At 45.4% G+C, this 23841-nt stretch overlaps 2 non-coding genes and 6 pseudogenes across 2 annotated transcripts; 3 read left to right on the top strand and 5 right to left on the bottom strand.

The window, feature by feature from the left end:
• Positions 1-4945: 4945 nt before the first annotated feature.
• LOC141269884 (5S ribosomal RNA) lies at positions 4946-5064 on the top strand (annotated as a pseudogene).
• Positions 5065-5685: 621 nt separating this feature from the next.
• On the top strand, positions 5686-5805 carry LOC141268246 (5S ribosomal RNA; annotated as a pseudogene).
• Positions 5806-6740: 935 nt separating this feature from the next.
• Positions 6741-6859, top strand: LOC141266768 (5S ribosomal RNA). Its single transcript, XR_012320793.1, has one exon. It is a non-coding gene; the product is annotated as a 5S ribosomal RNA (ribosomal RNA).
• A 4816-nt stretch (positions 6860-11675) lies between these two features.
• On the bottom strand, positions 11676-11795 carry LOC141269813 (5S ribosomal RNA; annotated as a pseudogene).
• A 621-nt stretch (positions 11796-12416) lies between these two features.
• Positions 12417-12535, bottom strand: LOC141267900 (5S ribosomal RNA; annotated as a pseudogene).
• Positions 12536-13478: 943 nt separating this feature from the next.
• LOC141268636 (5S ribosomal RNA) lies at positions 13479-13598 on the bottom strand (annotated as a pseudogene).
• A 7537-nt stretch (positions 13599-21135) lies between these two features.
• LOC141270428 (5S ribosomal RNA) lies at positions 21136-21254 on the bottom strand. The gene has a single exon (XR_012321664.1). It is a non-coding gene; the product is annotated as a 5S ribosomal RNA (ribosomal RNA).
• A 932-nt stretch (positions 21255-22186) lies between these two features.
• LOC141269777 (5S ribosomal RNA) lies at positions 22187-22306 on the bottom strand (annotated as a pseudogene).
• Between the last annotated feature and the right edge of the window lie 1535 nt (positions 22307-23841).

Here is a 23841-nt window from a genome sequence, read left to right as displayed (position 1 = left end):
CCCAAGCAATAGAGACCGGTAAGGTCAGAGACGGAGAGGGCTTACTTTTGTCTAGGACGACCTCTCCGAGTGGTCCTAGACACTGGCGTTTCCCGGCTTTTCCGGGCAGGAACGGATGAAGTGCTTCATACTGCCACAATAGAAACAGCTTCCCTCGGTCGGCGAGATTCTTGGCGAGAACCGACCATCTTGGTCTGGTCGACCTGCATAGGCTCAGGAGAGTGTAGCTGAGGAGAGACGGAGGGAGTGACGGGTTTCTGAAAAGTAGGAGCTAGACGTGGAAACCTCCTCTCACGGGTGACCTCTTTGGCACGCTCCTGGAACCGCAGGTCAATCCGGGTGGCAAGAGTTATTAGGTCATCGAGAGTGGTAGGAATATCCCGACCGGCAAGTTCATCTTTTATATGGCCGGACAGACCCTCCCAGAAGACGGAAACCAGAGCGTCATTATCCCAGGCCAGCTCCGAGGCAAGGGTACGGAACCGTATGGCATATTGGCCCACGGTGAGACTTCCCTGACGGAGGCGTAGCAGAGATGATGCGGATGAGGTCTTCCGTCCGGGTTCGTCGAAGACTTTCCGGAAAGCCGTGAGAAAGGCAGGCAAGTCGGACACCAGGGGGTCTCCTCTCTCCCATAGAGGATTTAGCCAGGCCAGGGCCTCTCCGGTGAGATGGGACATGATGAAGGCAATTTTGGCCCTGTCGGAGTTAAACTGGTGAGACAGGAGTTCAAAGTGCAGGGTGCACTGATTTATGAAGCCCCGAGCCTGGGCGGAGTCGCCTCCGAAACGAGGAGGTGCAGAAAGCCGGGGTCCGGGGTAGGATACGTTGTTATTAGTGGGCAGTGGAGCTGCCGGATTGCGAGTCATGGCACTGGCGGTGGTTGCAGGCAGAGCAGTCAGAGTGTCCAGGCGAGAATTGACATTCCGCAGGTGACCCAGGATGGACTCCTGTTGGGTCCTCTGACGGGACAGTTCATGACACAGGTCCGAGAGCGAGGGATCTTGGGGGCCACCGGGTTCCATGGCCCGAGCAAACTGTAATGGGTCTGGGAGGCGGAACCTCTGGGCTACTATACAAGGGGGCGGTCCTTGTAAGGGAGCGGGTGGCGACCAGGCAGGCAGTCACAGCAGGTGACCGGGACAGTCTCCAGGTAGGCTAGCAGACAGGTAGCAGATGTGCGCTCCCAGGTGAGCGGGCAAGCTGGTCCATAGACAGACTGACAAGAGTTGGAAGGCAGACCGTCGGACCTCAGGCAAGCAGGCAGGTAGTTGATGTGCGCTCCCAGGTGAGCGGGCAAGCTGGTCCTTAGACAGACTGACAGGAGTAGTAAGGCAGACCGTCGGACCTCAGGCTAGCAGGCAGGTAGCAGGATATCAGGCAGGAATTAGACAGCAGACTGGCAGGAATCTGGCAGGTATCTGGCAGGTAACTGGCAACGGGACCTGAGGGCTGAAGCAGAGTAGTGAACAGTGCTACAACATTGCTCGGGCACCTCCATTTTGGAGGAGGTGCCTTTTATATGGGAGGTCCTCCGGCAATTGGCCGGGGACTCCTTAGGACGGCGCGCGCGGTCCCTTTAAGAGAGGGGGAGCGCGCGCGCGCGCGCCCTAAGCACACTGCCGGGGAAGGAGCGAGTGCCGGAAACAGCGGGGAGAGCAGCGCTGGAGGACACCGCGCCAGGAGCGGGGAGGTGAGAGGGACGGCGTCTCTGCCTAGAACGGGGCAGAGACGCCGATGCTACACTGTGGCACTGCGACGGACATAAGGTCTCAAAAATCCACTGTGTCCTCCAGGCGGAAAGGCAGCATTTCTGTAGCCAACAGCTTGCAGATGGTGAAATTCAACCTCTTAGCTTTCTCATGGCTAGGAGGAAATGGTCTTTTACTTGTCCACATCTGAGGGACCGAGGGCTGGCTGTTGTGCTTTGACGGGGTTGAGTAGGGTGTCCCTGGCAAACTGCCGGTCTGTGAGGAAGATGCAGGCGGACATGTTAGGTTGCCTTGATCCAAAGGTGGTGCTCTCGATGTCAGAGAGCTCTCAACACCAGCAGGTGTTTCCACTTCCCAATGAACTGACGACCTGCCAATCACACTGGCTGTTGCAGGTAAAGAGGTGGCAGGTCTGCGTCCAAAAACATGTGTGACTTCTGTCCCCCCAGTCACAGAGGATGAAGAGGCCGCGAATGCACAAGATGGGGCAGACGGTGGTTGGCCCAGCCTGCTAGGCCGCATTGTAGCACAGTGAGCTTCCCACTGCAACTTATGCTTCATATCCATGTGACGGTACATGCATGAAGTACTCAAACTATGGATTTTTTGGCCTCTACTTAGCTTTTGGTGACAAATATTACAGATAACACGAGTTGGGTCATCCTTATCGATCTGAATAAATGCCCAGGCTATGCAAGGCTTAGAGCCCATGCGACCTGAAGAGCCACTATGACTTGTGGTCAGAGGCGGAGTTGTGGTTGAGGATGCAGTTGTTGACGTGCTTCCAGTACTCCGTCTCTGTCCAGGAAGGCGCAACCTAACCTCGTCGTCAATAGCATCTGTGACGCCCCGCTGCGCTTGGTATCACAGATCCTAGAAGAGTGTATTGATGGAATCCTCCACAAGAGGCCCCCATAAACATTCACACATCTCCACCTTCCACCTCAGACCAGCAGAGGGAGCCCGTTAGGGATATAAATAGGGAAGGTGGAGCTAGGCAGTTCAGTTCCTCTGAAGAGTTCCTGCAGTAGAGAAGCCTAAGAGAGGTCAGTCTGCAGTGGAGCTCAGTCTAGTCTAGAGAACTCAGTTAATAGTTCAACAGTGGAGCACGAGGCTCCTGCTAGCTAGATTCAGGGAGCCCAGATAGAGCTTAACGTGTGCCGGCGTCATAAGATCGGTGAAGCGCGGCAAGCTGCCGTTAGTGTGTATAGCCTATTGAGGGCCCGAGTAGGCCGAAGGCGAGTGGCGAGTTAGTACATAAGGGGCAGAGGAGCTTAACCAGCTCACCCCGAAGCATTTACCGGACACCGGATCCGAGCTTACCGGGATCTCTATGACCCAGTAAGGCATAACCGGAATCCCTGGAGAACTACAAGTCCCAGGATCGCTAAGGTGCTGATACGTAACAGAGCCAGGAGACGCTTAGGCCCCGCATACTGGGAGCGTGAACTTCAAGAGAAGGCCCTACCACAAGGTCAGCCAGCGCAGGACAGAGACAAAGTTAGGCCTAGCTCCAGGCAGGTCAGAAACTTACTGCGCAGAGGCAAGAAACAGGAGGCCCTACACCCACTCATTGGGGATGATCCTGATATGCACCCTTCACCCTACAGTGCTCCAGGATGTGCCTGAATTTCCTCCAGTAAAAGGTACTGAAGTGACTACCGTGTCCGTTTCCGTTCTTGCTCTGACCCAGCTGGGTCTCGCCTGTCCTGCATTCCCCCTGCATACGCTGCCCTGAGACCTAGCTCCACCTGTGGGGAGCTATACCATCGAGCTGCCTTATCACGGGCCTCAGTGGACTGCTGCAGCGCTGGTGCTTATCACCAGATACCACAGGTGGTGTCACAAACTCTTATAAAATTAACAATTATCCACCCTTTTAAAGAGTGACCCCAGGGTACGGGCCAGGGAGCCGACCACCGCGACATCCCAAAGGCCAGGCAAAGGCCCGGGTGACCTCATCGACTGGCTGACTGTGGGTTGACAGTAAGTGGGATCTCCAACCTTGTCATCATCACCCTGTGTGTTATCACACCCGTCGTCCTCAAAGCCAACCTCTTCCTGCCCTGACCGAAAAGTCAAGTTGTCGCTCCAATCAGGTATTTGAGTCTCATCATCGTCTTCATCATTGTCTCCACCAACAGGAGTTACAATTTGGGAACGAGGGTCTACATTATGCTCAGAACCTTCTTCATCTGGTCCTGGATCCGACTTATAAAGATTCTGGGCATCAGTGCAGATCATTTCCTCGTCTGGATTAACAGAAGCTCTGGAGCAGACCTCCGTTTCCCAGGCTATAGTATGAGTAAACAGCTGTGCAGACTCAACCATCTGTGTTACCCCATACTCAGACGGGCAGCTGGAGACTTGGGAGCTGTGAGGAAGCAAGTGCGATTGGGGTGACACCTCTGAGGACTGGAGTATTTGTGATGTTGAAGTTGAGGTGGAGGAGAGCCCACTTGAAGGAGCACTTGATATCCGCTGAAGCACCTGCTGTTTTTGTGCCTCATCTGGAATTTGTAGCGATGGGCGTGTCCGTAACAAAGGGATCGCATCACATTGTCCACGAAAAGAAGTCGACATGTTAGTTTGGCTGGAAGATGGTCTTTCTTCTGCAGATGTTACTCCCCCCCCACCGCGGGGGGCTCGACCCACCAGCGGACAGGCACCAGTATTAGGAGAGGGGGGCTGGCCGTCAGGGTTCACCGCGGCTCTGGCACAAACCCGGCGACACGGAGGTGGCACGGGCAGGAACGGACTGGCCATGTCGGCTTCTCACTTTTTGGATTTTAGAAGGGCATGACATGCCTATATCTGTGTCTCCCCCTCCTTTTACTCCTCCACCTCTTTTATTTTCGCATGACTATATGTACTTGTCACTTTTCCATGTGTTAGTTATGTCTTCTGAGCAGTTTGTCAGCTTTTGGACACCTTTGAAGGTGTTTTCTATGTGTTTCTATGTGTTTTTGTTTGCCTGCCATTGGTTTTAACGGTGTTCGAAGGTGTTCGACGAACAGTTCGGCGAACACACGGGTGTTCGACGAACCGAACCGAACTCGAACACTACGGGGGTGGCTCAACACTAGTTGTGTCTACAAGACCTTTTAAGGAAGCCAGCAAAAAAATTGAAGAGAAGGGAAAGCACAAAAGGACCTGGTCTTGCTGAGCACTGGAAAGGGCAGCCGACAGCCAGACTTCAAAGTAGAAAAGCAGCAAGTGAGAGGCTTGTCTCTGCCTATGGCCACACCACCCTGAACATGCCTGATCTCGTCTGATCTCGGAAGCTAAGCAGTGTCATGCCTGGTTAGTACTTGGATGGGAGACAGCCTGGGACTACCAGGTGCTGTAGGCTTTTGCTTTTTCTTTCCTTCCACCAGCAGGGGGCACTCTCTTCTGTGCCTTTTTTCTATTCCCTTTCACAAGTGCACACATTCATTCTCTTTTCTTTTTTTCATTTGCTTTCTCTCTTGCGCTATTTCATCTCTGCAAAATACCAGCATCCTTCTGATCACCGTGGGCCTCCAGCATTGTTGCTTCTTTACTTTTAATACTAGGCTCCTTTTCAGCAGGACCAGCGTCTCCCGCGTGGCTGGAGGCAACCACCGGTAACCCCAAACAGAAGACCTTTGCAGGCAACACGACCCTCCCCCCTGAAGAGCAGCTCAAAGTCACTGGCAACCATCTCACCCTCTTCCTTCATTCACCCCTGGACGTCTCGCTCCGCCCCCAAGTTACGGGTCCAGCTTGCTCTTTCTGTCACATTACCGTGATGAAGGGTTTAGCCTGCAGGAGACTCTGCGCCGAGACATTTTTGAAGACACCTGATGCGGCGGGTGAATCACTGCTAAACAAACCACACCTGTAGGGACGGCACAGCCTTTGCATGGACCCTTCGGAGCCCGCCCCGTCACGGCCAGATTGCTCGCCTCCAAGCGATCCTGAGAAAGGCTGGCCGGGCGATGGATCAAGCAGCGTCTACTGGCCATACCACCTTGGATACGCCTGATCTTGTCTGATCTCAGAAGCAAAGCAGGGCTGGGCTCGGACAGTACTTGGATGGGATACCTCCTGGGAACACTGGGTGCTGTAGACCATTTTGATGACGTTTTGCCCTACTGCCCAGCTCGGCTAGCATGGAACGGCGCCTTGCCGGACACCGATCTTAAGTAACTTAGATGATGGAAGCCCCAAGGCCTCTGAGCCAGTTGGCAGCTAAGTACGCTACCCCGCAGCCTTCATGCAGGCTTGACACCGAGCTCCTTGCCACGGCTAGGAGTGCTTATTGACTCCGCAGCTCGCCGTGTGGAAATGATGGCGTTAAAAGCACCCGGGGCCGTGAAGGGGCCAGGCTTTCAGCAGGTGCCCAGGGAAGGTTTTGGATGCCGGCCGCCTAGCGAGGGCCAGCAGAAGTAACATTTTTCTCTGCAAAGAAGCTTGTGTAACCAAGCCAGACGGCTGACAAAGTGCTAACATCAGTGCAAGGAAGGTGCGGAAGGAATTGGGGAGTGGGGGGGGGTGATTCCTGTTAGGGCCCTGAAATCATAAAACAGGCAGGAGAGTCTGACGCATGGTGACGGAGAGGTTGTAGGGGAAGATAGGGGGTGTTGTCACATGCGAGCACGTGTGCATGCTGGCTTGTGTGTGAGAGTGTGCTTCCTAGGTGTGGCGCGCTGCAGACAGTCAAAGGGATTGTTCCCTTTCATTAAAAGTTAATCCCCGGCTGCAGGCAATTAGAAAGCAACTAACCGTGCTCTACTCACCCTACCCGGGTCTACCGGTGAGTCTCGCCTCTGCTCCCGGCCTGTGGCATTGGCCGTGAAGCTGAAGTTCCGTCGACAGCGCTGCAGCCGATCAGTGAGCTCAGCGGCTCTGAGTGGGGCATTCTGTCTACAAGAACTTTTAAGGAAGCCAGCAAAAAAACTGAAGAGAAGGGAAAGCAAAAAAGGACCTGGTCTTGCTGAGCACTGGAAAGGGCAGCCGGCAGCCAGACGTCAAAGTAGAAAAGCAGCAAGTGAGAGGCTTGTCTCTGCCTACGGCCACACCACCCTGAACACGCCCAATCTCATCTGATCTCAGAAGCTAAGCAGGGTTGGGCCTGATTAGTATTTGGATGGGAGACCACCTGGGAATGCCAGGTGCTGTAGGCTTTTGCTTTTTCCTTCCTTCCACCAGCAGGGTGCACTCTCTTCTATGCCTTTTTTCCATTCCCTTTCACAAGTGCACACATTCATTCTCTTTTCTTTTTTTCATTTGCTTTCTCTCTTGCGCTATTTCATCTCTGCAAAATACCAGCATCCTTCTGATCACCGTGGGCCTCTAGCATTGTTGCTTCTTTACTTTTAATACTAGGCTCCTTTTCACCAGGACCAGCGTCTCCCGCGTGGCTGGAGGCAACCACCGGTAACCCCAAGCAGAAGACCTTTGCAGGCAACACGACCCTCCCCCCTGAAGAGCAGCTCAAAGTCACTGGCAACCATCTCACCCTCTTCCTTCATTCACCCCTGGACGTCTCGCTCCGCCCCCAAGTTACGGGTCCAGCTTGTTCTTTCTGTCACATTACCACGATGAAGGGTTTAGCCTGCAGGAGACCCTGCGCCGAGACATTTTTGAAGACACCTGATGCGGCGGGTGAGTCACTGCTAAACAAACCACACCTGTAGGGATGGCACAGCCTTTGCATGGACCCTTCGGATTCCGCCCCGTCACGGCCAGATTGCTCGCCATCAAGCGATCCTGAGAAAGGCTGGCCGGGCGATGGATCGAGCAGCGTCTACTGGCCATACCACCTTGGATACGCCCGATCTCATCTGATAATATCACAGCGTACCATAGCAATCAGTAATATCCATCTAATTATTATCAAAATATTAAAATAAATTATGTTTGGAATAATAAACAATAATAGATAATAATTCATTATCAATCAAGTTCTCCATATGATAGAACATTTTTACATCATAGGTGTAATTACCTTTTCCAACCCATAGGTGTCAGTGTATTTTGAAAAAACAAGTTTTTATATCTTTATTAAACCAATAATATCAAAGAATGTATACTCCTGAACCAAAATGAATAAATATATGAATGTATGAATGAATGAATGAATGAATGAATAAATGAATAAATGAATTGTGTTTACTCAAAAAATGTAAACATTTTTTTCCTTAGCAATATATATTTAATGAAGCAATACTCTTGTATTAGACATCTACTGTACATGTACTGTATCTACATATATATATTTCTATACTTCTTTAATAATTATTATTTCTTGATTTAACTAATAGTGAATAAGGGCAACCACACATCAAAATGGTTTACAAAGCAAATTTATATTTAGAATAATTTTCCACATGATAATATTCTTGAATAACTATAATATTATTTTTAATGGTTACCTAAATAGGTACACACCTCTCTTTAGTGAAATTTATGCTACTCATCGATATGAAATTTATGCACAATATTTCTAGAAGAATAATTATTTTTAATTTGGTTCTGATATATACATAAATTTTATAAAATAATATTTTTGGTATTAAGGGGGAAAATGTGTTTTTGATCCTGATTACATAATCAATTTTTGATCAATACTTATTTTCCACACATTTTAATAAAGAAGAAATAATAATAAGGTACTATGGTATAATTAAGAAGGGTATTACATGCAAAGTTGCATAATTTAATATTTTTTGGTGGTACAAGGTTATGACAAATATGAAATCATCCAGAAAATGGAGATATAAGGGTATTTTTTATGGAGAATATAATTACTCTGCATTTGTCATTAAAATTTAAAGGCCTTATTTTTATTCTTATTTTTACTCTTAATTTTATTTTTCATTTTTAAAATTTTATTCTTACTTTATACTTCTTATTTTTCTATTTTTAAATTTTTTAATTCTCATTTGATTTTATTTGAGTTCAATTTCTCAATTGAGAAAACACATTAATATTTAATAAAGTAATGTCTAATACAAGAGTATTGCTTCATTAAATATATATTGCTAAGGAAAAAAATGTTTACATTTTCTGAGTAAACACAACAATTCATTCATTCATTTATTCATTCATTCATTCATTCATTCATTCATACATTCATATATTTATTAATTTTGGTTCAGGAGTATACATTCTTTGATATTATTGGTTTAATAAAGATATAAAAACTTGTTTTTTCAAAATACACTGACACCTATGGGTTGGAAAAGGTAATTACACCTATGACATAAAAATGTTCTATCATATGGAGAACTTGATTGATAATGAATTATTATCTATTATTGTTTATTATTCCAAACATAATTTATTTTAATATTTTGATAATAATTAGATGGATATTACTGATTGCTATGGTACGCTGTGATATTATAGGTTAGGAAAAACTGCCAGATTTGGTATCAGATTAGGGAATGAAGACTTCAATCAAGACATCGCAATTATGAATTCTATCTTAATAAAGACTTTTAATTTTTATAAATCAAAGAGATTCTCAAAAGTTACAAGAAGAAGCAACTGATATCCGGACGTCTCAGAAGGTAACAGGTGTGAATGCTGAGTGTTATAATAGACTGTGTCCATTACATACAATACAATTCACACCACTGATCACCAGGACGGCAGAGGACGATGATCCTATATGTACTGTGTTGTGTTCAAGTTTCATCACGTTCCAGTGGTTTCTTATCACCTGCAACGCTTCAATGAAAGCTGGTGAACAGGTAATACCTGGCATATGTGTCCTGTATATAAAGGACTGAGTACTGGTTATGGTGCTATATAAAGCAGGAAAGTGTCAAGTTAACCCTTGCTTTACTGACCAAAGACGTCACATCTGTTCCAAAAGTGACACGAGACCAGTGCGGACACACGGAAGATTCCAAAGACGATCCAACATAAGTCCAGGTGACACTGCACAGATATTAAAGCTACATTTCATCCATGGACTTTGTTTTCTTATCAACTGACACACATGATCTTTCTAATAAAGAGTACAGTTTATGGACTGAACAATAATGAACACAATTATGGACTGTACAATATCTACATGCTGTAATTTATTTCAAAGGAGTTTTCATCTAAAGACTGTGTTATAAAAGAACCAAGAAGAAGACGAGACGACGACCCGATGAAATCAGATGATGACGATTGAACCCGCGATTGCTTCAATTTAGATATAGGGAAGTATAATTATACATATTAAATGAATATTAGTCGCGGCTTACCATAACATGAATTCACATCATTATATAACAATAATCCGATATTGATACTATTATTACTATTATTATTATTATGGAAATTTAATGATATTGCCAAGGAAGAAGGAAAGAAAAAATGATTGATGAATGTATCTTCTTTTGAGAAATTTCAGTTAAAGTCCTTTTATTCTCAAAAAGGGGGAAATGTTAAATGGTTAATTATGGAAATTCATTTGGAATGTTAATCGATAATCATTTTTCTGAGTTCTATGCCTCAGCCATCGTGTCTAGTTGACAGGCGCTAGTTGTGTGTGCATTTTTGGTTCACTACCATATGTAGAACAGGTGTGCTATACGACTGGCTATAAAAGCCCATGGTACAGAAAGGGGGGGCTCTCTTGCTCTGCCCACCCCACAAGACACAGAATCTTCATGCTGAGAAGCAGATGACATGTAGGCCTGGACACATGCTGGACAAATACATGATTTACCAGCCAGGATCCAAGGAAAGATGGGTGAATCTCAACAATTAAGCTAATTATGGACAAATGGACAATTACTTTATAACTAATTATTGTATGTACCTGCTGCAATCTGATTCTTTTTAATGGACAATCCAAGAATAAATAGATACATTTTTTTATAAGAATATCGTGATATTGATACTTTGAGAAGTCCTCAGTAGAAAAATATGGAAGAGTATTATTTTACAGCCTCCCATCCAAGTACTAACCAGGCCTGACCTTGCTTAGCTTCCGAGATCAGATGAGCTCGGGCGTGTTCAGGGTGGTGCGGCCATAGGCAGAGACAAGCCTCTCACTTGCTGCTTTTCTACTTTGACGTCTGGCTGCCGGCTGCCGGCTGCCCTTTCCAGTGCTCAGCAAGACCAGGTCCTTTTGTGCTTTCCCTTCTCTTCAATTTTTTTGCTGGCTTCCTTAAAAAGGTCTTGTAGACACAACGCCCCACTCAGAGCCGCTGAGCTCACTGATCGGCTGCAGCGCTGTCGACGGAACTTCAGCTTCACGGCCAATGCCACAGGCCGGGAGCAGAGGCGAGACTCACCGGTAGACCCGGGTAGGGTGAGTAGAGCGCGGTTAGTTGCTTTCTAATAGACTGCAGTCGGGGATTAACTTTTAATGAAAGGGAACAATCCCTTTGACTGTCTGCAGCGCGCCACACCTAGGAAGCGCACTCTCACACACAAGCCAGCATGCACACATGCTCGCACGTGACAACACCCCCTATCTGCCCCTACAACCTCTCCGTCACCATGCGTCAGACTCTCCTGCCTGTTTTATGATTTCAGGGCCCTAGCAGGAATCACCCCCCCCTCCCCAATTCCTTCCGCACCTTCCTTACCTTCCTTGCCTTCCTTGCACTGAGGTTAGCTCTTTGGCAGCCGTCTGGCTTGGTTACACAAGCTTCTTTGCAGAGAAACATGTTATTTCTGCTGGCCCTCGCTAGATGGCCTGCATCCAAAGCCTTCCCTGGGCACCTGCTGAAAGTCTGGCCCCTTCACGGCCCAGCGTGCTTTTAACGCCATCATTTCCACACGGCGAGCTGCGGAGTCAATAAGCACTCCTAGCCGTGGTAAGGAGCTCGGTGTCAGGCCTGCGTGAAGGGCGGCGGGGTAGCGTACTTAGCTGCCAACTGGCTCAGAGGCCTTGGGGCTTCCATCATCTAAGTTACTTAAGGTCGGTGTCCGGCAAGGTGCCGTTCCATGCTAGCCGAGCTGGGCAGTAGGGCAAAACGTCATCAAAATGGTCTACAGCTCCCGGTGTTCCCAGGAGGTCTCCCATCCAAGTACTATCTGAGACCAGCCCTGCTTTGCTTCCAAGATCAGACAAGATCAGGCGTATACAAGGTGGTATGGCCAGTAGATGCTGCTCAATCCATCGCCCGGCCAGCCTTTCTCAGGATCGCTTGGTGGCGAGCAATCTGGCCGTGACGGGGCGGGCTCCGAAGGGTCCATGCAAAGGCTGTGCCGTCCCTACAGGTGTGGTTTGTTTAGCAGTGATTCACCCGTCGCATCAGGTGTCTTCAAAAATGGCTCGGCGCAGGGTCTCCTGCAGGCTAAACCCTTCATCGCGGTAATGTGACAGAAAGAGCAAGCTGGACCCGTAACTTGGTGGCGGAGCGAGACGTCCAGGGGTGAATGAAGGAAGAGGGTGAGATGGTTGCCAGTGACTTTGAGCTGCTCTTCAGGGGGGAGGGTCGTGTTGCCTGCAAAGGTCTTCTGCTTTGGGTTACCGGTGCTTGCCTCCAGCCACCCGGGAGACGCTGGTCCTGGTGAAAAGGAGCCTAGTATTAAAAGTAAAGAAGCAACAATGCTGGAGGCCCACGGTGATCAGAAGGATGCTGGTATTTTGCAGAGATGAAATAGCGCAAGAGAGAAAGCAAATGAAAAAAAGAATAGAGAATGAATGTGTGCACTTGTGAAAGGGAATGGAAAAAAGGCATAGAAGAGAGTGCCCCCTGCTGGTGGAAGGAAGGAAAAAGCAAAAGCCTACAGCACCTGGTATTCCCAGGCAGTCTCCCATCCAAGTATTAACCAGGCCCAATCCTGCTTAGCTTCTGAGATCAGACAAGATCAGGCATGTTCAGGGTAGTGTGGCCATAGGCAGAGACAAGCCTCTCACTTGCTGCTTTTCTACTTTGAAGTCTGGCTGCCGGCTGCCCTTTCCAGTGCTCAGCAAGACCAGGTCCTTTTGTGCTTTCCCTTCTCTTCAATTTTTTTGCTGGCTTCCTTAAAAGGTCTTGTAGACACAACGCCCCACTTAGAGCCGCTGAGCTCACTGATCGGCTGCAGCGCTGTCGACGGAACGTCAGCTTCACGGCCAATGCAACAGGCCGGAAGCAGAGGCGAGACTCACCAGTAGACCCGGGTAGGGTGAGTAGAGCGCGGTTAGTTGCTTTCTAATAGCCTGCAGCCGGGGATTAACTTTTAATGAAAGGGAACAATCCATTTGACTGTCTGCAGTGCGCCACACCTAGGATGCGCACTCTCACACACAAGCCAGCATGCACACGTGCTCGCACGTGACAACACCCCCTATCTGCCCCTACAACCTCTCCGTCACCATGCGTCAGACTCTCCTGCCTGTTTTATGATTTCAGGGCCCTAGCAGGAATCACCCCCCCCCCTCCCCAATTCCTTCCACACCTTCCTTGCCTTCCTTGAACTGAGGTTAGCTCTTTGTCAGCCGTCTGGCTTGGTTACACAAGCTTCTTTGCAGAGAAACATGTTACTTCTGCTGGCCCTCGCTAGGCGGCCGGCATCCAAAGCCTTCCCTGGGCACCTGCTGAAAGCCTGGCCCCTTCACGGCACCGGGTGCTTTTAACGTAGTCATTTCCACACGACGAGCTGCGGAGTCAATAAGCACTCCTAGCCGTGGCAAGGAGCTCGGTGTCAGGCCTGCCTGAAGGCGGCGGGGTAGCGTACTTAGCTGCCAACTGGCTCAGAGGCCTTGGGGCTTCCATCATCTAAGTTACTTAAGGTCGGTGTCTGGTAAGTCGCCGTTCCATGCTAGCCGAGCTGGGCAGTAGGGCAAAACGTCATCAAAATGGTCTACAGCACCCGATGTTCCCAGGAGGTATCCCATCCAAGAACTGTCCGAGCCCAGCCATGCTTTGCTTCCGAGATCAGACGAGATCAGGCGTATCCAAGGTGGTATGGCCAGTAGACGCTGCTTGATCCATCACCCGGCCAGCCTTTCTCAGGATCGCTTGGTGGCGACCAATCTGGCCGTGATGGGGCGGGCTCCGAAGGGTCCATACAAAGGCTGTGAGGTCCCTACAGGTGTGGTTTATTTAGCAGTGATTCACCCGCCGCATCAGGTGTCTTCAAAAATGGCTCGGCGCAGGGTCTCCTGCAGGCTAAACCCTTCATCGCGGTAATGTGACAGAAAGAGCAAGCTGGACCCGTAACTTGGGGGCTGAGCGAGACGTCCAGGGGTGATTGAAGGAAGAGGGTGAGATGGTTGCCAGTGACTTTGAGCTGCTCTTCAGGGGGGAGGGTCGTGTTGCCTGCAAAGGCCTTCTGCTTGGGGTTACCGGTGGTTGCCTCCAGCCACCCGGGAGACGCTGGTCCTGGTGAAAAGGAGCCTAGTATTAAAAGTAAAGAAGCAACAATTCTGGAGGCCCACGGTGATCAGAAGGATGCTGGTATTTTGCAGAGATGAAATAGCGCAAGAGAGAAAGCAAATGAAAAAAAGAAAAGAGAATGAATGTGTGCACTTGTGAAAGGGAATGGAAAAAAGGCTTAGAAGAGAGTGCCCCCTGCTGGTGGAAGGAAGGAAAAAGCAAAAGCCTACAGCACATGGCATTCCCAGGCGGTCTCTGTTAAATGGTTAATTATGGAAATTCATTTGGAATGTTAATCGATAATCATTTTTCTGAGTTCTATGCCTCAGCCATCGTGTCTAGTTGATATGCGCTATTTGTGTGTGTATTTTTGGTTCACTACCATATGTAGAACAGGTGTCCATACGACTGGCTATAAAAGCCCATTGTACAGAAAGGGGGGGCTCTCTTGCTCTGCCCACCCCACAAGACACAGAATCTTCATGCTGAGAAGCAGATGACATGTAGGCCTGGACACATGCTGGACAAAGACATGATTTACCAGCCAAGATCCAAGGAAATATGGGTGAATCTCAACAATTAAGCTAATTATGGACAAATGGACAATTACTTTATAACTAATTATTGTATGTACCTGCTGCAATCTGATTCTTTTTAATGGACAATCCAAGAATAAATAGATACATTTTTTTATAAGAATATCGTGATATTGATACTTTGAGAAGTCCTCAGTAGAAAAAAATAATACAGGAAGAGTATTATTTTACAATGGTGAGCCAGCCAGTCCTGTTTTTTTGTTTTTTAAATTAAGTAAGTGAATTTCTTCCGTGAACAAGGGGGGAGTCCTGACGAGCTGAACAGTTGTTGTTCACGTGTCAGTAAATTCACTAGTTTGTCACGAGAAGCAGAAAGGACCTACAGACTGAGGAAAGACAGGAAGCAGAGGTACTAACAAGGAACAGAATCACACAGGAAAAGAATCAGACGAACTGAAGACAGGACGTGCTGATAAAGAGAAGCCAAGAAATCTTAAGGTAAGCAAAATATGGATATAATTTCTTCTTTTGCTAAACAAAGTAATATTAATTTCAAAGTTAATGTAGGAGATGACATAGAAGTTTTGTGGCTCAGTTTATACAAAGAATGTGAATTGCAGAATTTACAGTTAACTTCTAAATTGGTAAATAGAGACAAACAGAAATTGAGAAATATTCTACATTTGGTAGATTTTTTTCATAGTCTTGTGTTAGAGATTTCTAAGCAGGAAAATAGTGTAGAAGTGTCAGACGGTGATACTGATTCTGACTGTAATGTGGAAAATGAACAAGAAGTAAGACACGTGTCTGTAACTGAAGGTGACCTTGGGTCTGACCAAGAGACGGACATACAGAAACCTGACATGGGAGGAGACATGACTGACATACGAGAAACCGACATACTAGGTGATGTGGGAGGAGATGTGAGTGACGTAGGAGGAACGGACGTACAAGAGCCACTAAAAATATCAGAGAATTCTGGAATTACCCAGGCTCAATTCCAAATTAAAATGAAGAAAAATTTGCTGAAATTATACAAAATCATGCCAAAATATGATGTCAAAATCCATGCCTGTAGAAATTCAGAGACATTTGAGAGCTTCTCTGATAAGTTTGATTTATCCAATGAGGAGAGGAATCAATTATTTAAAATATGGATTCCTGTGACATTGTCCAGACGTTTACATTTAATGCCCTGTGAAAATGACTCTCCTAATGGATGGGAAAATGATTTGGACAGATTAAGATATTTGATTTATTGTGTCACAAAGGATTTTCCCAACATAGAAGATCTGCAGAAACTAAGGATTGGTAGGAACGAATGTACATATACATTCATGTCCATATTTGAACGGTTGTACAAAGCTCTCATCAAAAATGGAAAAGTACAACATATGATAACAACTTTTGTACAAAAATTCAAATTCCTAAATTCAGTTTCCCAAGTTATGGCATCACAAAAAAATTCATTATTTGAATGTGCGCAGATGCTGGATTTTGTTAGAAAACATGAGAATCGTGAAAAGAAAATAAATCAAGCTAAATTTATAAAACCAGGAAAGGTAAAATCTTACCAAAAGCCAATATCAAACTCTTCTAGACTGAGTCATCCCCATAGTGAACTCTATCAAATACGCAGAAGATTTCATATATGTTATAAGCCATATCAGCCAGTGCAAAGACCCATCGCTCCACAGAATGAGTTAATTCTCAGTCAGAACTGTGATTCTCTAAAAAGGAAAATGGCTGAAACTGATGGACAGAGACAGGTGAGACGACCAACTCACAGTGACGTCATGGAATGTGGACAGAAGAACAGGCAGTTCTCTGAGGTTTTGAAGGATAGAAAAATGTCTTTTCTAAATAGGGCGTTCCTGGAGATATTTGAGAGAGACAGAAGATTTGGTTTAGGGAGTGGCTAAGGAAAAACTGTAATTATAATGTTGTATCAAAATGTAATACAATGTCTCAATATTTATTTATAATCTTATACAGTAAAATTGTAGTTACATAGTTTCTGATAGTTCATATATATATATATATATATATATATATATATACACTTGTCTAAGTAGAGATTGCGTATAATTGTATTTATATATACGTTTATAAAATATATATATATATTAATTAATAAATTAGAACTTCATATATATAAATTTAAGTAGCAATATTTTGAATTACATTAGAACCAACCAATATATGTATAAGATATTTAAATAATTCTGTTTCTGTATGAATTTGATATTTAATTTTATTTTCTTATATTTCCTTAGAGTTTTCATTCCAAAGCAGGATTTGATCAAAGAACTCTAAAATGGATTTATTTCTTTATTCACACAGGAAGTGAAAAAATTGCATGATTTTATGTGTATAACATTTTAAAATAATAACAATATATCTAGTTGAACTATAATATATATGTAATACTTATTAATTCTTTTGTGTTGCTAATATTTTCTGTGCATGAAGTGTTCGTGCAAATTAAAGTAGCTTTACAGCATGACGTGTGACAGCTGCGGCCTTTGAACTTTGAGCTAATAGTATAGGATCCCATTCATTCTAGTTTCAACTGATGTAACTTAAGACCGGGCAGCCAGTGAAAAAAGAATCTAAGACAAGAGGTTTTTCAAGTGTCTGAAATTCCAGTGACTTACTCCCATATTATATAATATGTACTTGAGGAATATTCAAAGAAATATAAAGATATTCAATTGATATGGCAATGCGCATTAATAAATTGGGATACAACAATTTTAGGTTAAATATATATATATATATATCTAAAACTTCATATGTGGAATGTTTGAGTTGAACAGATCTGTGAATGTCAGAGTGAAGGTGACAGATCAGTAAATCAGCAGCTGCTAAGTGTGATTGATGTGACAGAGGCCTCGTATGTTTGTATGTTTGATAAAAAAAAATGTTTCTTTATGTGAAGGTACAAAAATATATTTAATTCTGAGGAAATTATAATACATAATTAGGTATTATCTACATATGTATATTTCTATATTTCTTTAATAATTATTATTTCTTGATTTAACTAATAGTGGATAAGGGCAACCACACATCAAAATGGTTTACAAAGCAAATTTATATTTAGAATAATTTTCCACATGATAATATTCTTGAATAACTATAATATTATTTTTAATGGTTACCTAAATAGGTACACACCTCTCTTTAGTCAAATCTATGCTACTCATTGATATGAAATTTATGCACAATATTTCTAGAAGAAAATTTTTTTTAATTTGGTTCTGATATATACATAAATTTTATAAAATAATATTTTTGGTATAAGGGGGAAAATGTGTTTTTGATCCTGATTACATAATCACTTTTGATCAATACTTATTTTCCACACATTTTAATAAAGAAGAAATAATAATAAGGTACTATGGTATAATTAAGAAGGTTATTACATGCAAAGTTGCATAATTTAATATTTTTTGGTGGTACAAGGTTATGACAAATATGAAATCATCCAGATAATGGAGATATAAGGGTATTTTTTATGGAGAATATAATTACTCTGCATTTGTCATTAAAATTTAAAGGCCTTATTTTTATTTTTATTCTTATTTTTACTCTTAATTTTATTTTTCATTTTTAAAATTTTATTCTTACTTTATACTTCTTATTTTTCTATTTTTTCATTTTTTAATTCTCATTTGATTTTATTTCAGTTCAATATCTCAATTGAGAAAACACATTAATATTTAATAAAGTAATGTCTAATACAAGAGTATTGCTTCATTAAATATATATTGCTAAGTAAAAAAATGTTTACATTTTCTGAGTAAACACAACAATTCATTCATTCATTTATTCATTCATTCATTCATTCATACATTCATACATTTATTCATTTTGGTTCAGGAGTATACATTCTTTGATATTATTGGTTTAATAAAGATATAAAAACTTGTTTTTTCAAAATACACTGACACCTATGGGTTGGAAAAGGTAATTACACCTATGACATAAAAATGTTCTATCATATGGAGAACTTGATTGATAATGAATTATTATCTATTATTGTTTATTATTCCAAACATAATTTATTTTAATATTTTGATAATAATTAGATGGATATTACTGATTGCTATGGTACGCTGTGATATTATAGGTTAGGAAAAACTGCCAGATTTGGTATCAGATTAGGGAATGAAGACTTCAATCAAGACATCGCAATTATGAATTCTATCTTAATAAAGACTTTTAATTTTTATAAATCAAAGAGATTCTCAAAAGTTACAAGAAGAAGCAACTGATATCCGGACGTCTCAGAAGGTAACAGGTGTGAATGCTGAGTGTTATAATAGACTGTGTCCATTACATACAATACAATTCACACCACTGATCACCAGGACGGCAGAGGACGATGATCCTATATGTACTGTGTTGTGTTCAAGTTTCATCACGTTCCAGTGGTTTCTTATCACCTGCAACGCTTCAATGAAAGCTGGTGAACAGGTAATACCTGGCATATGTGTCCTGTATATAAAGGACTGAGTACTGGTTATGGTGCTATATAAAGCAGGAAAGTGTCAAGTTAACCCTTGCTTTACTGACCAAAGACGTCACATCTGTTCCAAAAGTGACACGAGACCAGTGCGGACACATGGAAGATTCCAAAGACGATCCAACGTAAGTCCAGGTGACACTGCACAGATATTAAAGCTACATTTCATCCATGGACTTTGTTTTCTTATCAACTGACACACATGATCTTTCTAATAAAGAGTACAGTTTATGGACTGAACAATAATGAACACAATTGTGGACTGTATAATATCTACATGCTGTAATTTATTTCAAAGGAGTTTTCATCTAAAGACTGTGTTATAAAAGAACCAAGAAGAAGACGAGACGACGACCCGATCACATCAGATGATGACGATTGAACCCGCTATTGCTTCAATTTAGATTTAGGGAAGTATAATTATACATATTAAATGAATATTAGTCACGGCTTACCATAACATGAATTCACATCATTATATAACAATAATCCGATATTGATACTATTATTACTATTATTATTATTATGGAAATTTAATGATATTGCCAAGGAAGAAGGAAAGAGAAAATGATTAATGAATGTATCTTCTTTTGAGATTTTTCAGTTAAAGTCCTTTTATTCTCAAAAAAGGGGGAAATGTTAAATGGTTAATTATGGAAATTCATTTGGAATGTTAATCGATAATCATTTTTCTGAGTTCTATGCCTCAGCCATCGTGTCTAGTTGACATGCGCTATTTGTGTGTGTATTTTTGGTTCACTACCATATGTAGAACAGGTGTCCATACGACTGGCTATAAAAGCCCATGGTACAGAAAGGGGGGGGCTCTCTTGCTCTGCCCACCCCACAAGACACAGAATCTTCATGCTGAGAAGCAGATGACATGTAGGCCTGGACACATGCTGGACAAAAACATGATTTACCAGCCAGGATCCAAGGAAAGATGGGTGAATCTCAACAATTAAGCTAATTATAGACAAATGGACAATTACTTTATAACTAATTATTGTATGTACCTGCTGCAATCTGATTCTTTTTAATGGACAATCCCAGAATAAATAGATACATTTTTTTATAATAATATCGTGATATTGATACTTTGAGAAGTCCTCAGTAGAAAAAAATAATACAGGAAGAGTATTATTTTACAGTCTCCCATCCAAGTACTAACCAGGCCCGACCCTGCTTAGCTTCCAAGATCAGATGATATCGGGCGTGTTCAGGGTGGTGTGGCCATAGGCAGAGACAAGCCTCTCACTTGCTGCTTTTCTACTTTGACGTCTGGCTGCCGGCTGCCCTTTCCAGTGCTCAGCAAGACCAGGTCCTTTTGTGCTTTCCCTTTTCTTCAATTTTTTTGCTGGCTTCCTTAAAAGGTCTTGTAGACACAACGCCCCACTCAGAGCCGCTGAGCTCACTGATCGGCTGTATCCAAGGTGGTATGGCCAGTAGACGCTGCTCAATCCATCGCCCGGCCAGCCTTTCTCAGGATCGCTTGGTGGCGAGCAATCTGGCCGTGACGGGGCGGGCTCCGAAGGGTCCATGCAAAGGCTTTGCCGTCCCTACAGGTGTGGTTTGTTTAGCAGTGATTCACCCGCCGCATCAGGTGTCTTCAAAAATGTCTCGGCGCAGGGTCTCCTGCAGGCTAAACCCTTCAACGCGGTAATGTGACAGAAAGAGCAAGCTGGATCCGTAACTTGGGGGCGGAGCGAGATGTCCAGGGGTGATTGAAGGAAGAGGGTGAGATGGTTGCCAGTGACTTTGAGCTGCTCTTCAGGGGGGAGGGTCGTGTTGCCTGCAAAGGTCTTCTGCTTGGGGTTACCGGTGGTTGCCTCCAGCCACGCGGGAGACGCTGGTCCTGGTGAAAAGGAGCCTAGTATTAAAAGTAAAGAAGCAACAATGCTGGAGGCCCACGGTGATCAGAAGGATGCTGGTATTTTGCAGAGATGAAATAGCGCAAGAGAGAAAGCAAATGAAAAAAAGAAAAGAGAATGAATGTGTGCACTTGTGAAAGGGAATGGAAAAAAGACATAGAAGAGAGTGCCCCCTGCTGGTGGAAGGAAGGAAAAAGCAAAAGCCTACAGCACCTGGTATTCCCAGGTGGTCTCCCATCCAAGTACTAACCAGGCCCAACCCTGCTTTGCTTCTGAGATCAGACAAGATCAGGCGTGTTCAGGGTGGTGTGGCCATAGGCAGAGACAAGTCTCTCACTTGCTGCTTTTCTACTTTGACGTCTGGCTGCCGGCTGCCCTTTCCAGTGCTCAGCAAGACCAGGTCCTTTTGTGCTTTCCCTTCTCTTCAATTTTTTTGCTGGCTTCCTTAAAAGGTCTTGTAGACACAACGCCCCACTCAGAGCCGCTGATCTCACTGATCGGCTGCAGCGCTGTCGACGGAACGTCAGCTTCACGGCCAATGCCACAGGCCGGGAGCAGAGGCGAGACTCACCGGTAGACCCGGGTAGGGTTGAGTAGAGCGCGGTTAGTTGCTTTCTAATAGCCTGCAGCCGGGGATTAACTTTTAATGAAAGGGAACAATCCCTTTGACTGTCTGCAGCGCGCCACACCTAGGAAGCGCACTCTCACACACAAGCCAGCATGCACACGTGCTCGCACGTGACAACACCCCCTATCTGCCCCTACAACCTCTCCGTCACCATGCGTCAGACTCTCCTGCCTGTTTTATGATTTCAGGGCCCTATCAGGAATCACCCCCCCTCCCCAATTCCTTCCGCACCTTCCTTGCACTGAGGTTAGCTCTTTGTCAGCCGTCTGGCTTGGTTACACAAGCTTCTTTGCAGAGATACATGTTACTTCTGCTGGCCCTCGCTAGACGGCCGGCATCCAACACCTTCCCTGGGCACCTGCTGAAAGCCTGGCCCCTTCACGGCCCCGGGTGCTTTTAATGCCATCATTTCCACACGCCGAGCTGCGGAGTCAATAAGCACTCCTAGCCGTGACAAGGAACTCGGTGTCAGGCCTGCGTGAAGGCGGCGGGGTAGCGTACATAGCTGCCAACCGGCTCAGAGGCCTTGGGGCTTCCATCATCTAAGTTACTTAAGGTCGGTGTCCGGCAAGGCGCCGTTCCATGCTAGCCGAGCTGGGCAGTAGGGCAAAACGTTATCAAAATGGTCTACGGCACCCGGTGTTCCCAGGAGGTCTCCCATCCAAGTACTGTCTGAGCCCAGCCCTGCTTTGCTTTCGAGATCAGACGAGAATGGGCGTATCCAAGGTGGTATTGCCAGTAGACGCTGCTTGATCCATCGCCCGGCCAGCCTTTCTCAGGATCACTTGGTGGCGAGTGTAACATACCTGGCGGCGTCCTTGCATAGTGGTCCATCTCCCACTGTGCAAGAGCGCGCACTTGATCTCCTGTCCAGAATGTCTCTCTGGCTTCCCTCCATGCTGTTTGTTTGTGTCTGTTTCTGCTGCTTAAGTGCGGCGCCCGATCACTTCCTGCTTTTTGTACCTGCTGTGGGTCACACCCCTTGTGCGTCCTCAGCCTATTGCTGTCTGTCACCTGGTATATAGCTCAGCTGCTTCCATCTATCCCTGCCTAAGCATAGTGTTTCATTCAGTGTGTGCTTGCACTCTGAAGATGCCAGGTCCCGTTCTTTGTCTCCTGCCTTGTGGTATCAGTTCCCGTGTCTGAACTGAGTCCTGTCTATGTCTCCTGCCTTGCGGTATCAGTTCCCATGTATGAACTGAGTCCTGTCTTTGTCTCCTGCCTTGCGGTATCAGTTCCCGTGTCTGAACTGAGTCCTGTCTATGTCTCCTGCCTTGCGGTATAAGTTCCCGTGTCTGAACTGAGTCCTGTCTGTGTACTCTTGCCTGCTGCCTCTCCTGGAGGCTGTATTTCCAGTCCTGTCTGAACACGCTCCTAACCTGTTCCTCCCGCCTTCTAGGGGCCGATTACCTAGACCCGCTCCTGTATCTTGTCTGTCCTGTCTGAACACGCTCCTTGCCTGTTCGTCCCGCCTCTCTGGGGGCCGTATTCCCAGACCCGCTCCTGTATCCTGCTGCAGTGTCGGTCTCCTCCGTACACTCAGTTCCAGTCTGAACTCTCTCCTATCCTTTACCTGTTTTGCCTCTATGTCCGTTCCCTTCCTTTTTCTGCAGAGTCTGAACTCGTACCTAACTCCTGCTTGTTGTCTCTGTACTCCCGTTTGTGAGTTTGTGGTCCACTCGCTACTTCACTGCAAGTACCCTGTGGGTATCTGGCTTTGCCTTTCTCTTCCTGTCTGTTCCGTCTGAACAGAGCCCTGTCCCCCCTGCTCTGCTTTGTTTGCCGCTCTGCGGTTTCCGCTCTGCTCCTGCCTTGTTTACCGCTCTGCGGTTTCCGCTCTGCTCCTTCCTTGTTTACCGCTCTGCGGTTTCCGCTCTGTTACTGCCTTGTTTACCGCTCTACGGTTTCCGCTCTGCTCCTGCTTCACTTGCCGCTCTTGCGGTTTCTGCCCTGCTCTTGCCTTGCTTGCCGCTCCTGCGGTTTCTGCTCTGCTCCTGCCTTGTTTGCCGCTCTGCGGTTTCCGCTCTGCTCCTGCCTACTTAGCCGCTCTGCGGTTTCGGCTCTGCTCCTGCCTACTTAGCCGCTCTCCGGTTTCCGCTCTGCTCCTGCCTTGTTTACTGCTCTGCGGTTTCCGCTCTGCTCCTGCCTTGTTTGCTGCTCTGCGGTTTCCGCTCTGCTCCTGCCTACTTAGCCGCTCTGCGGTTTCCGCTCTGCTCCTGCCTTGTTTACCGCTCTGCGGTTTCCGCTCTGCTCCTGTCTTGTTTACCGTTCTGCGGTTT

The sequence above is a fragment of the Phyllobates terribilis genome, unplaced genomic scaffold (assembly GCF_046119375.1).
Source record: "Phyllobates terribilis strain yellow unplaced genomic scaffold, ASM4611937v1 Scaffold_4__5_contigs__length_816908805, whole genome shotgun sequence".
Lineage (NCBI taxonomy): Eukaryota > Metazoa > Chordata > Amphibia > Anura > Dendrobatidae > Phyllobates > Phyllobates terribilis.
This window is presented reverse-complemented; position numbering and strand designations above follow the sequence as displayed.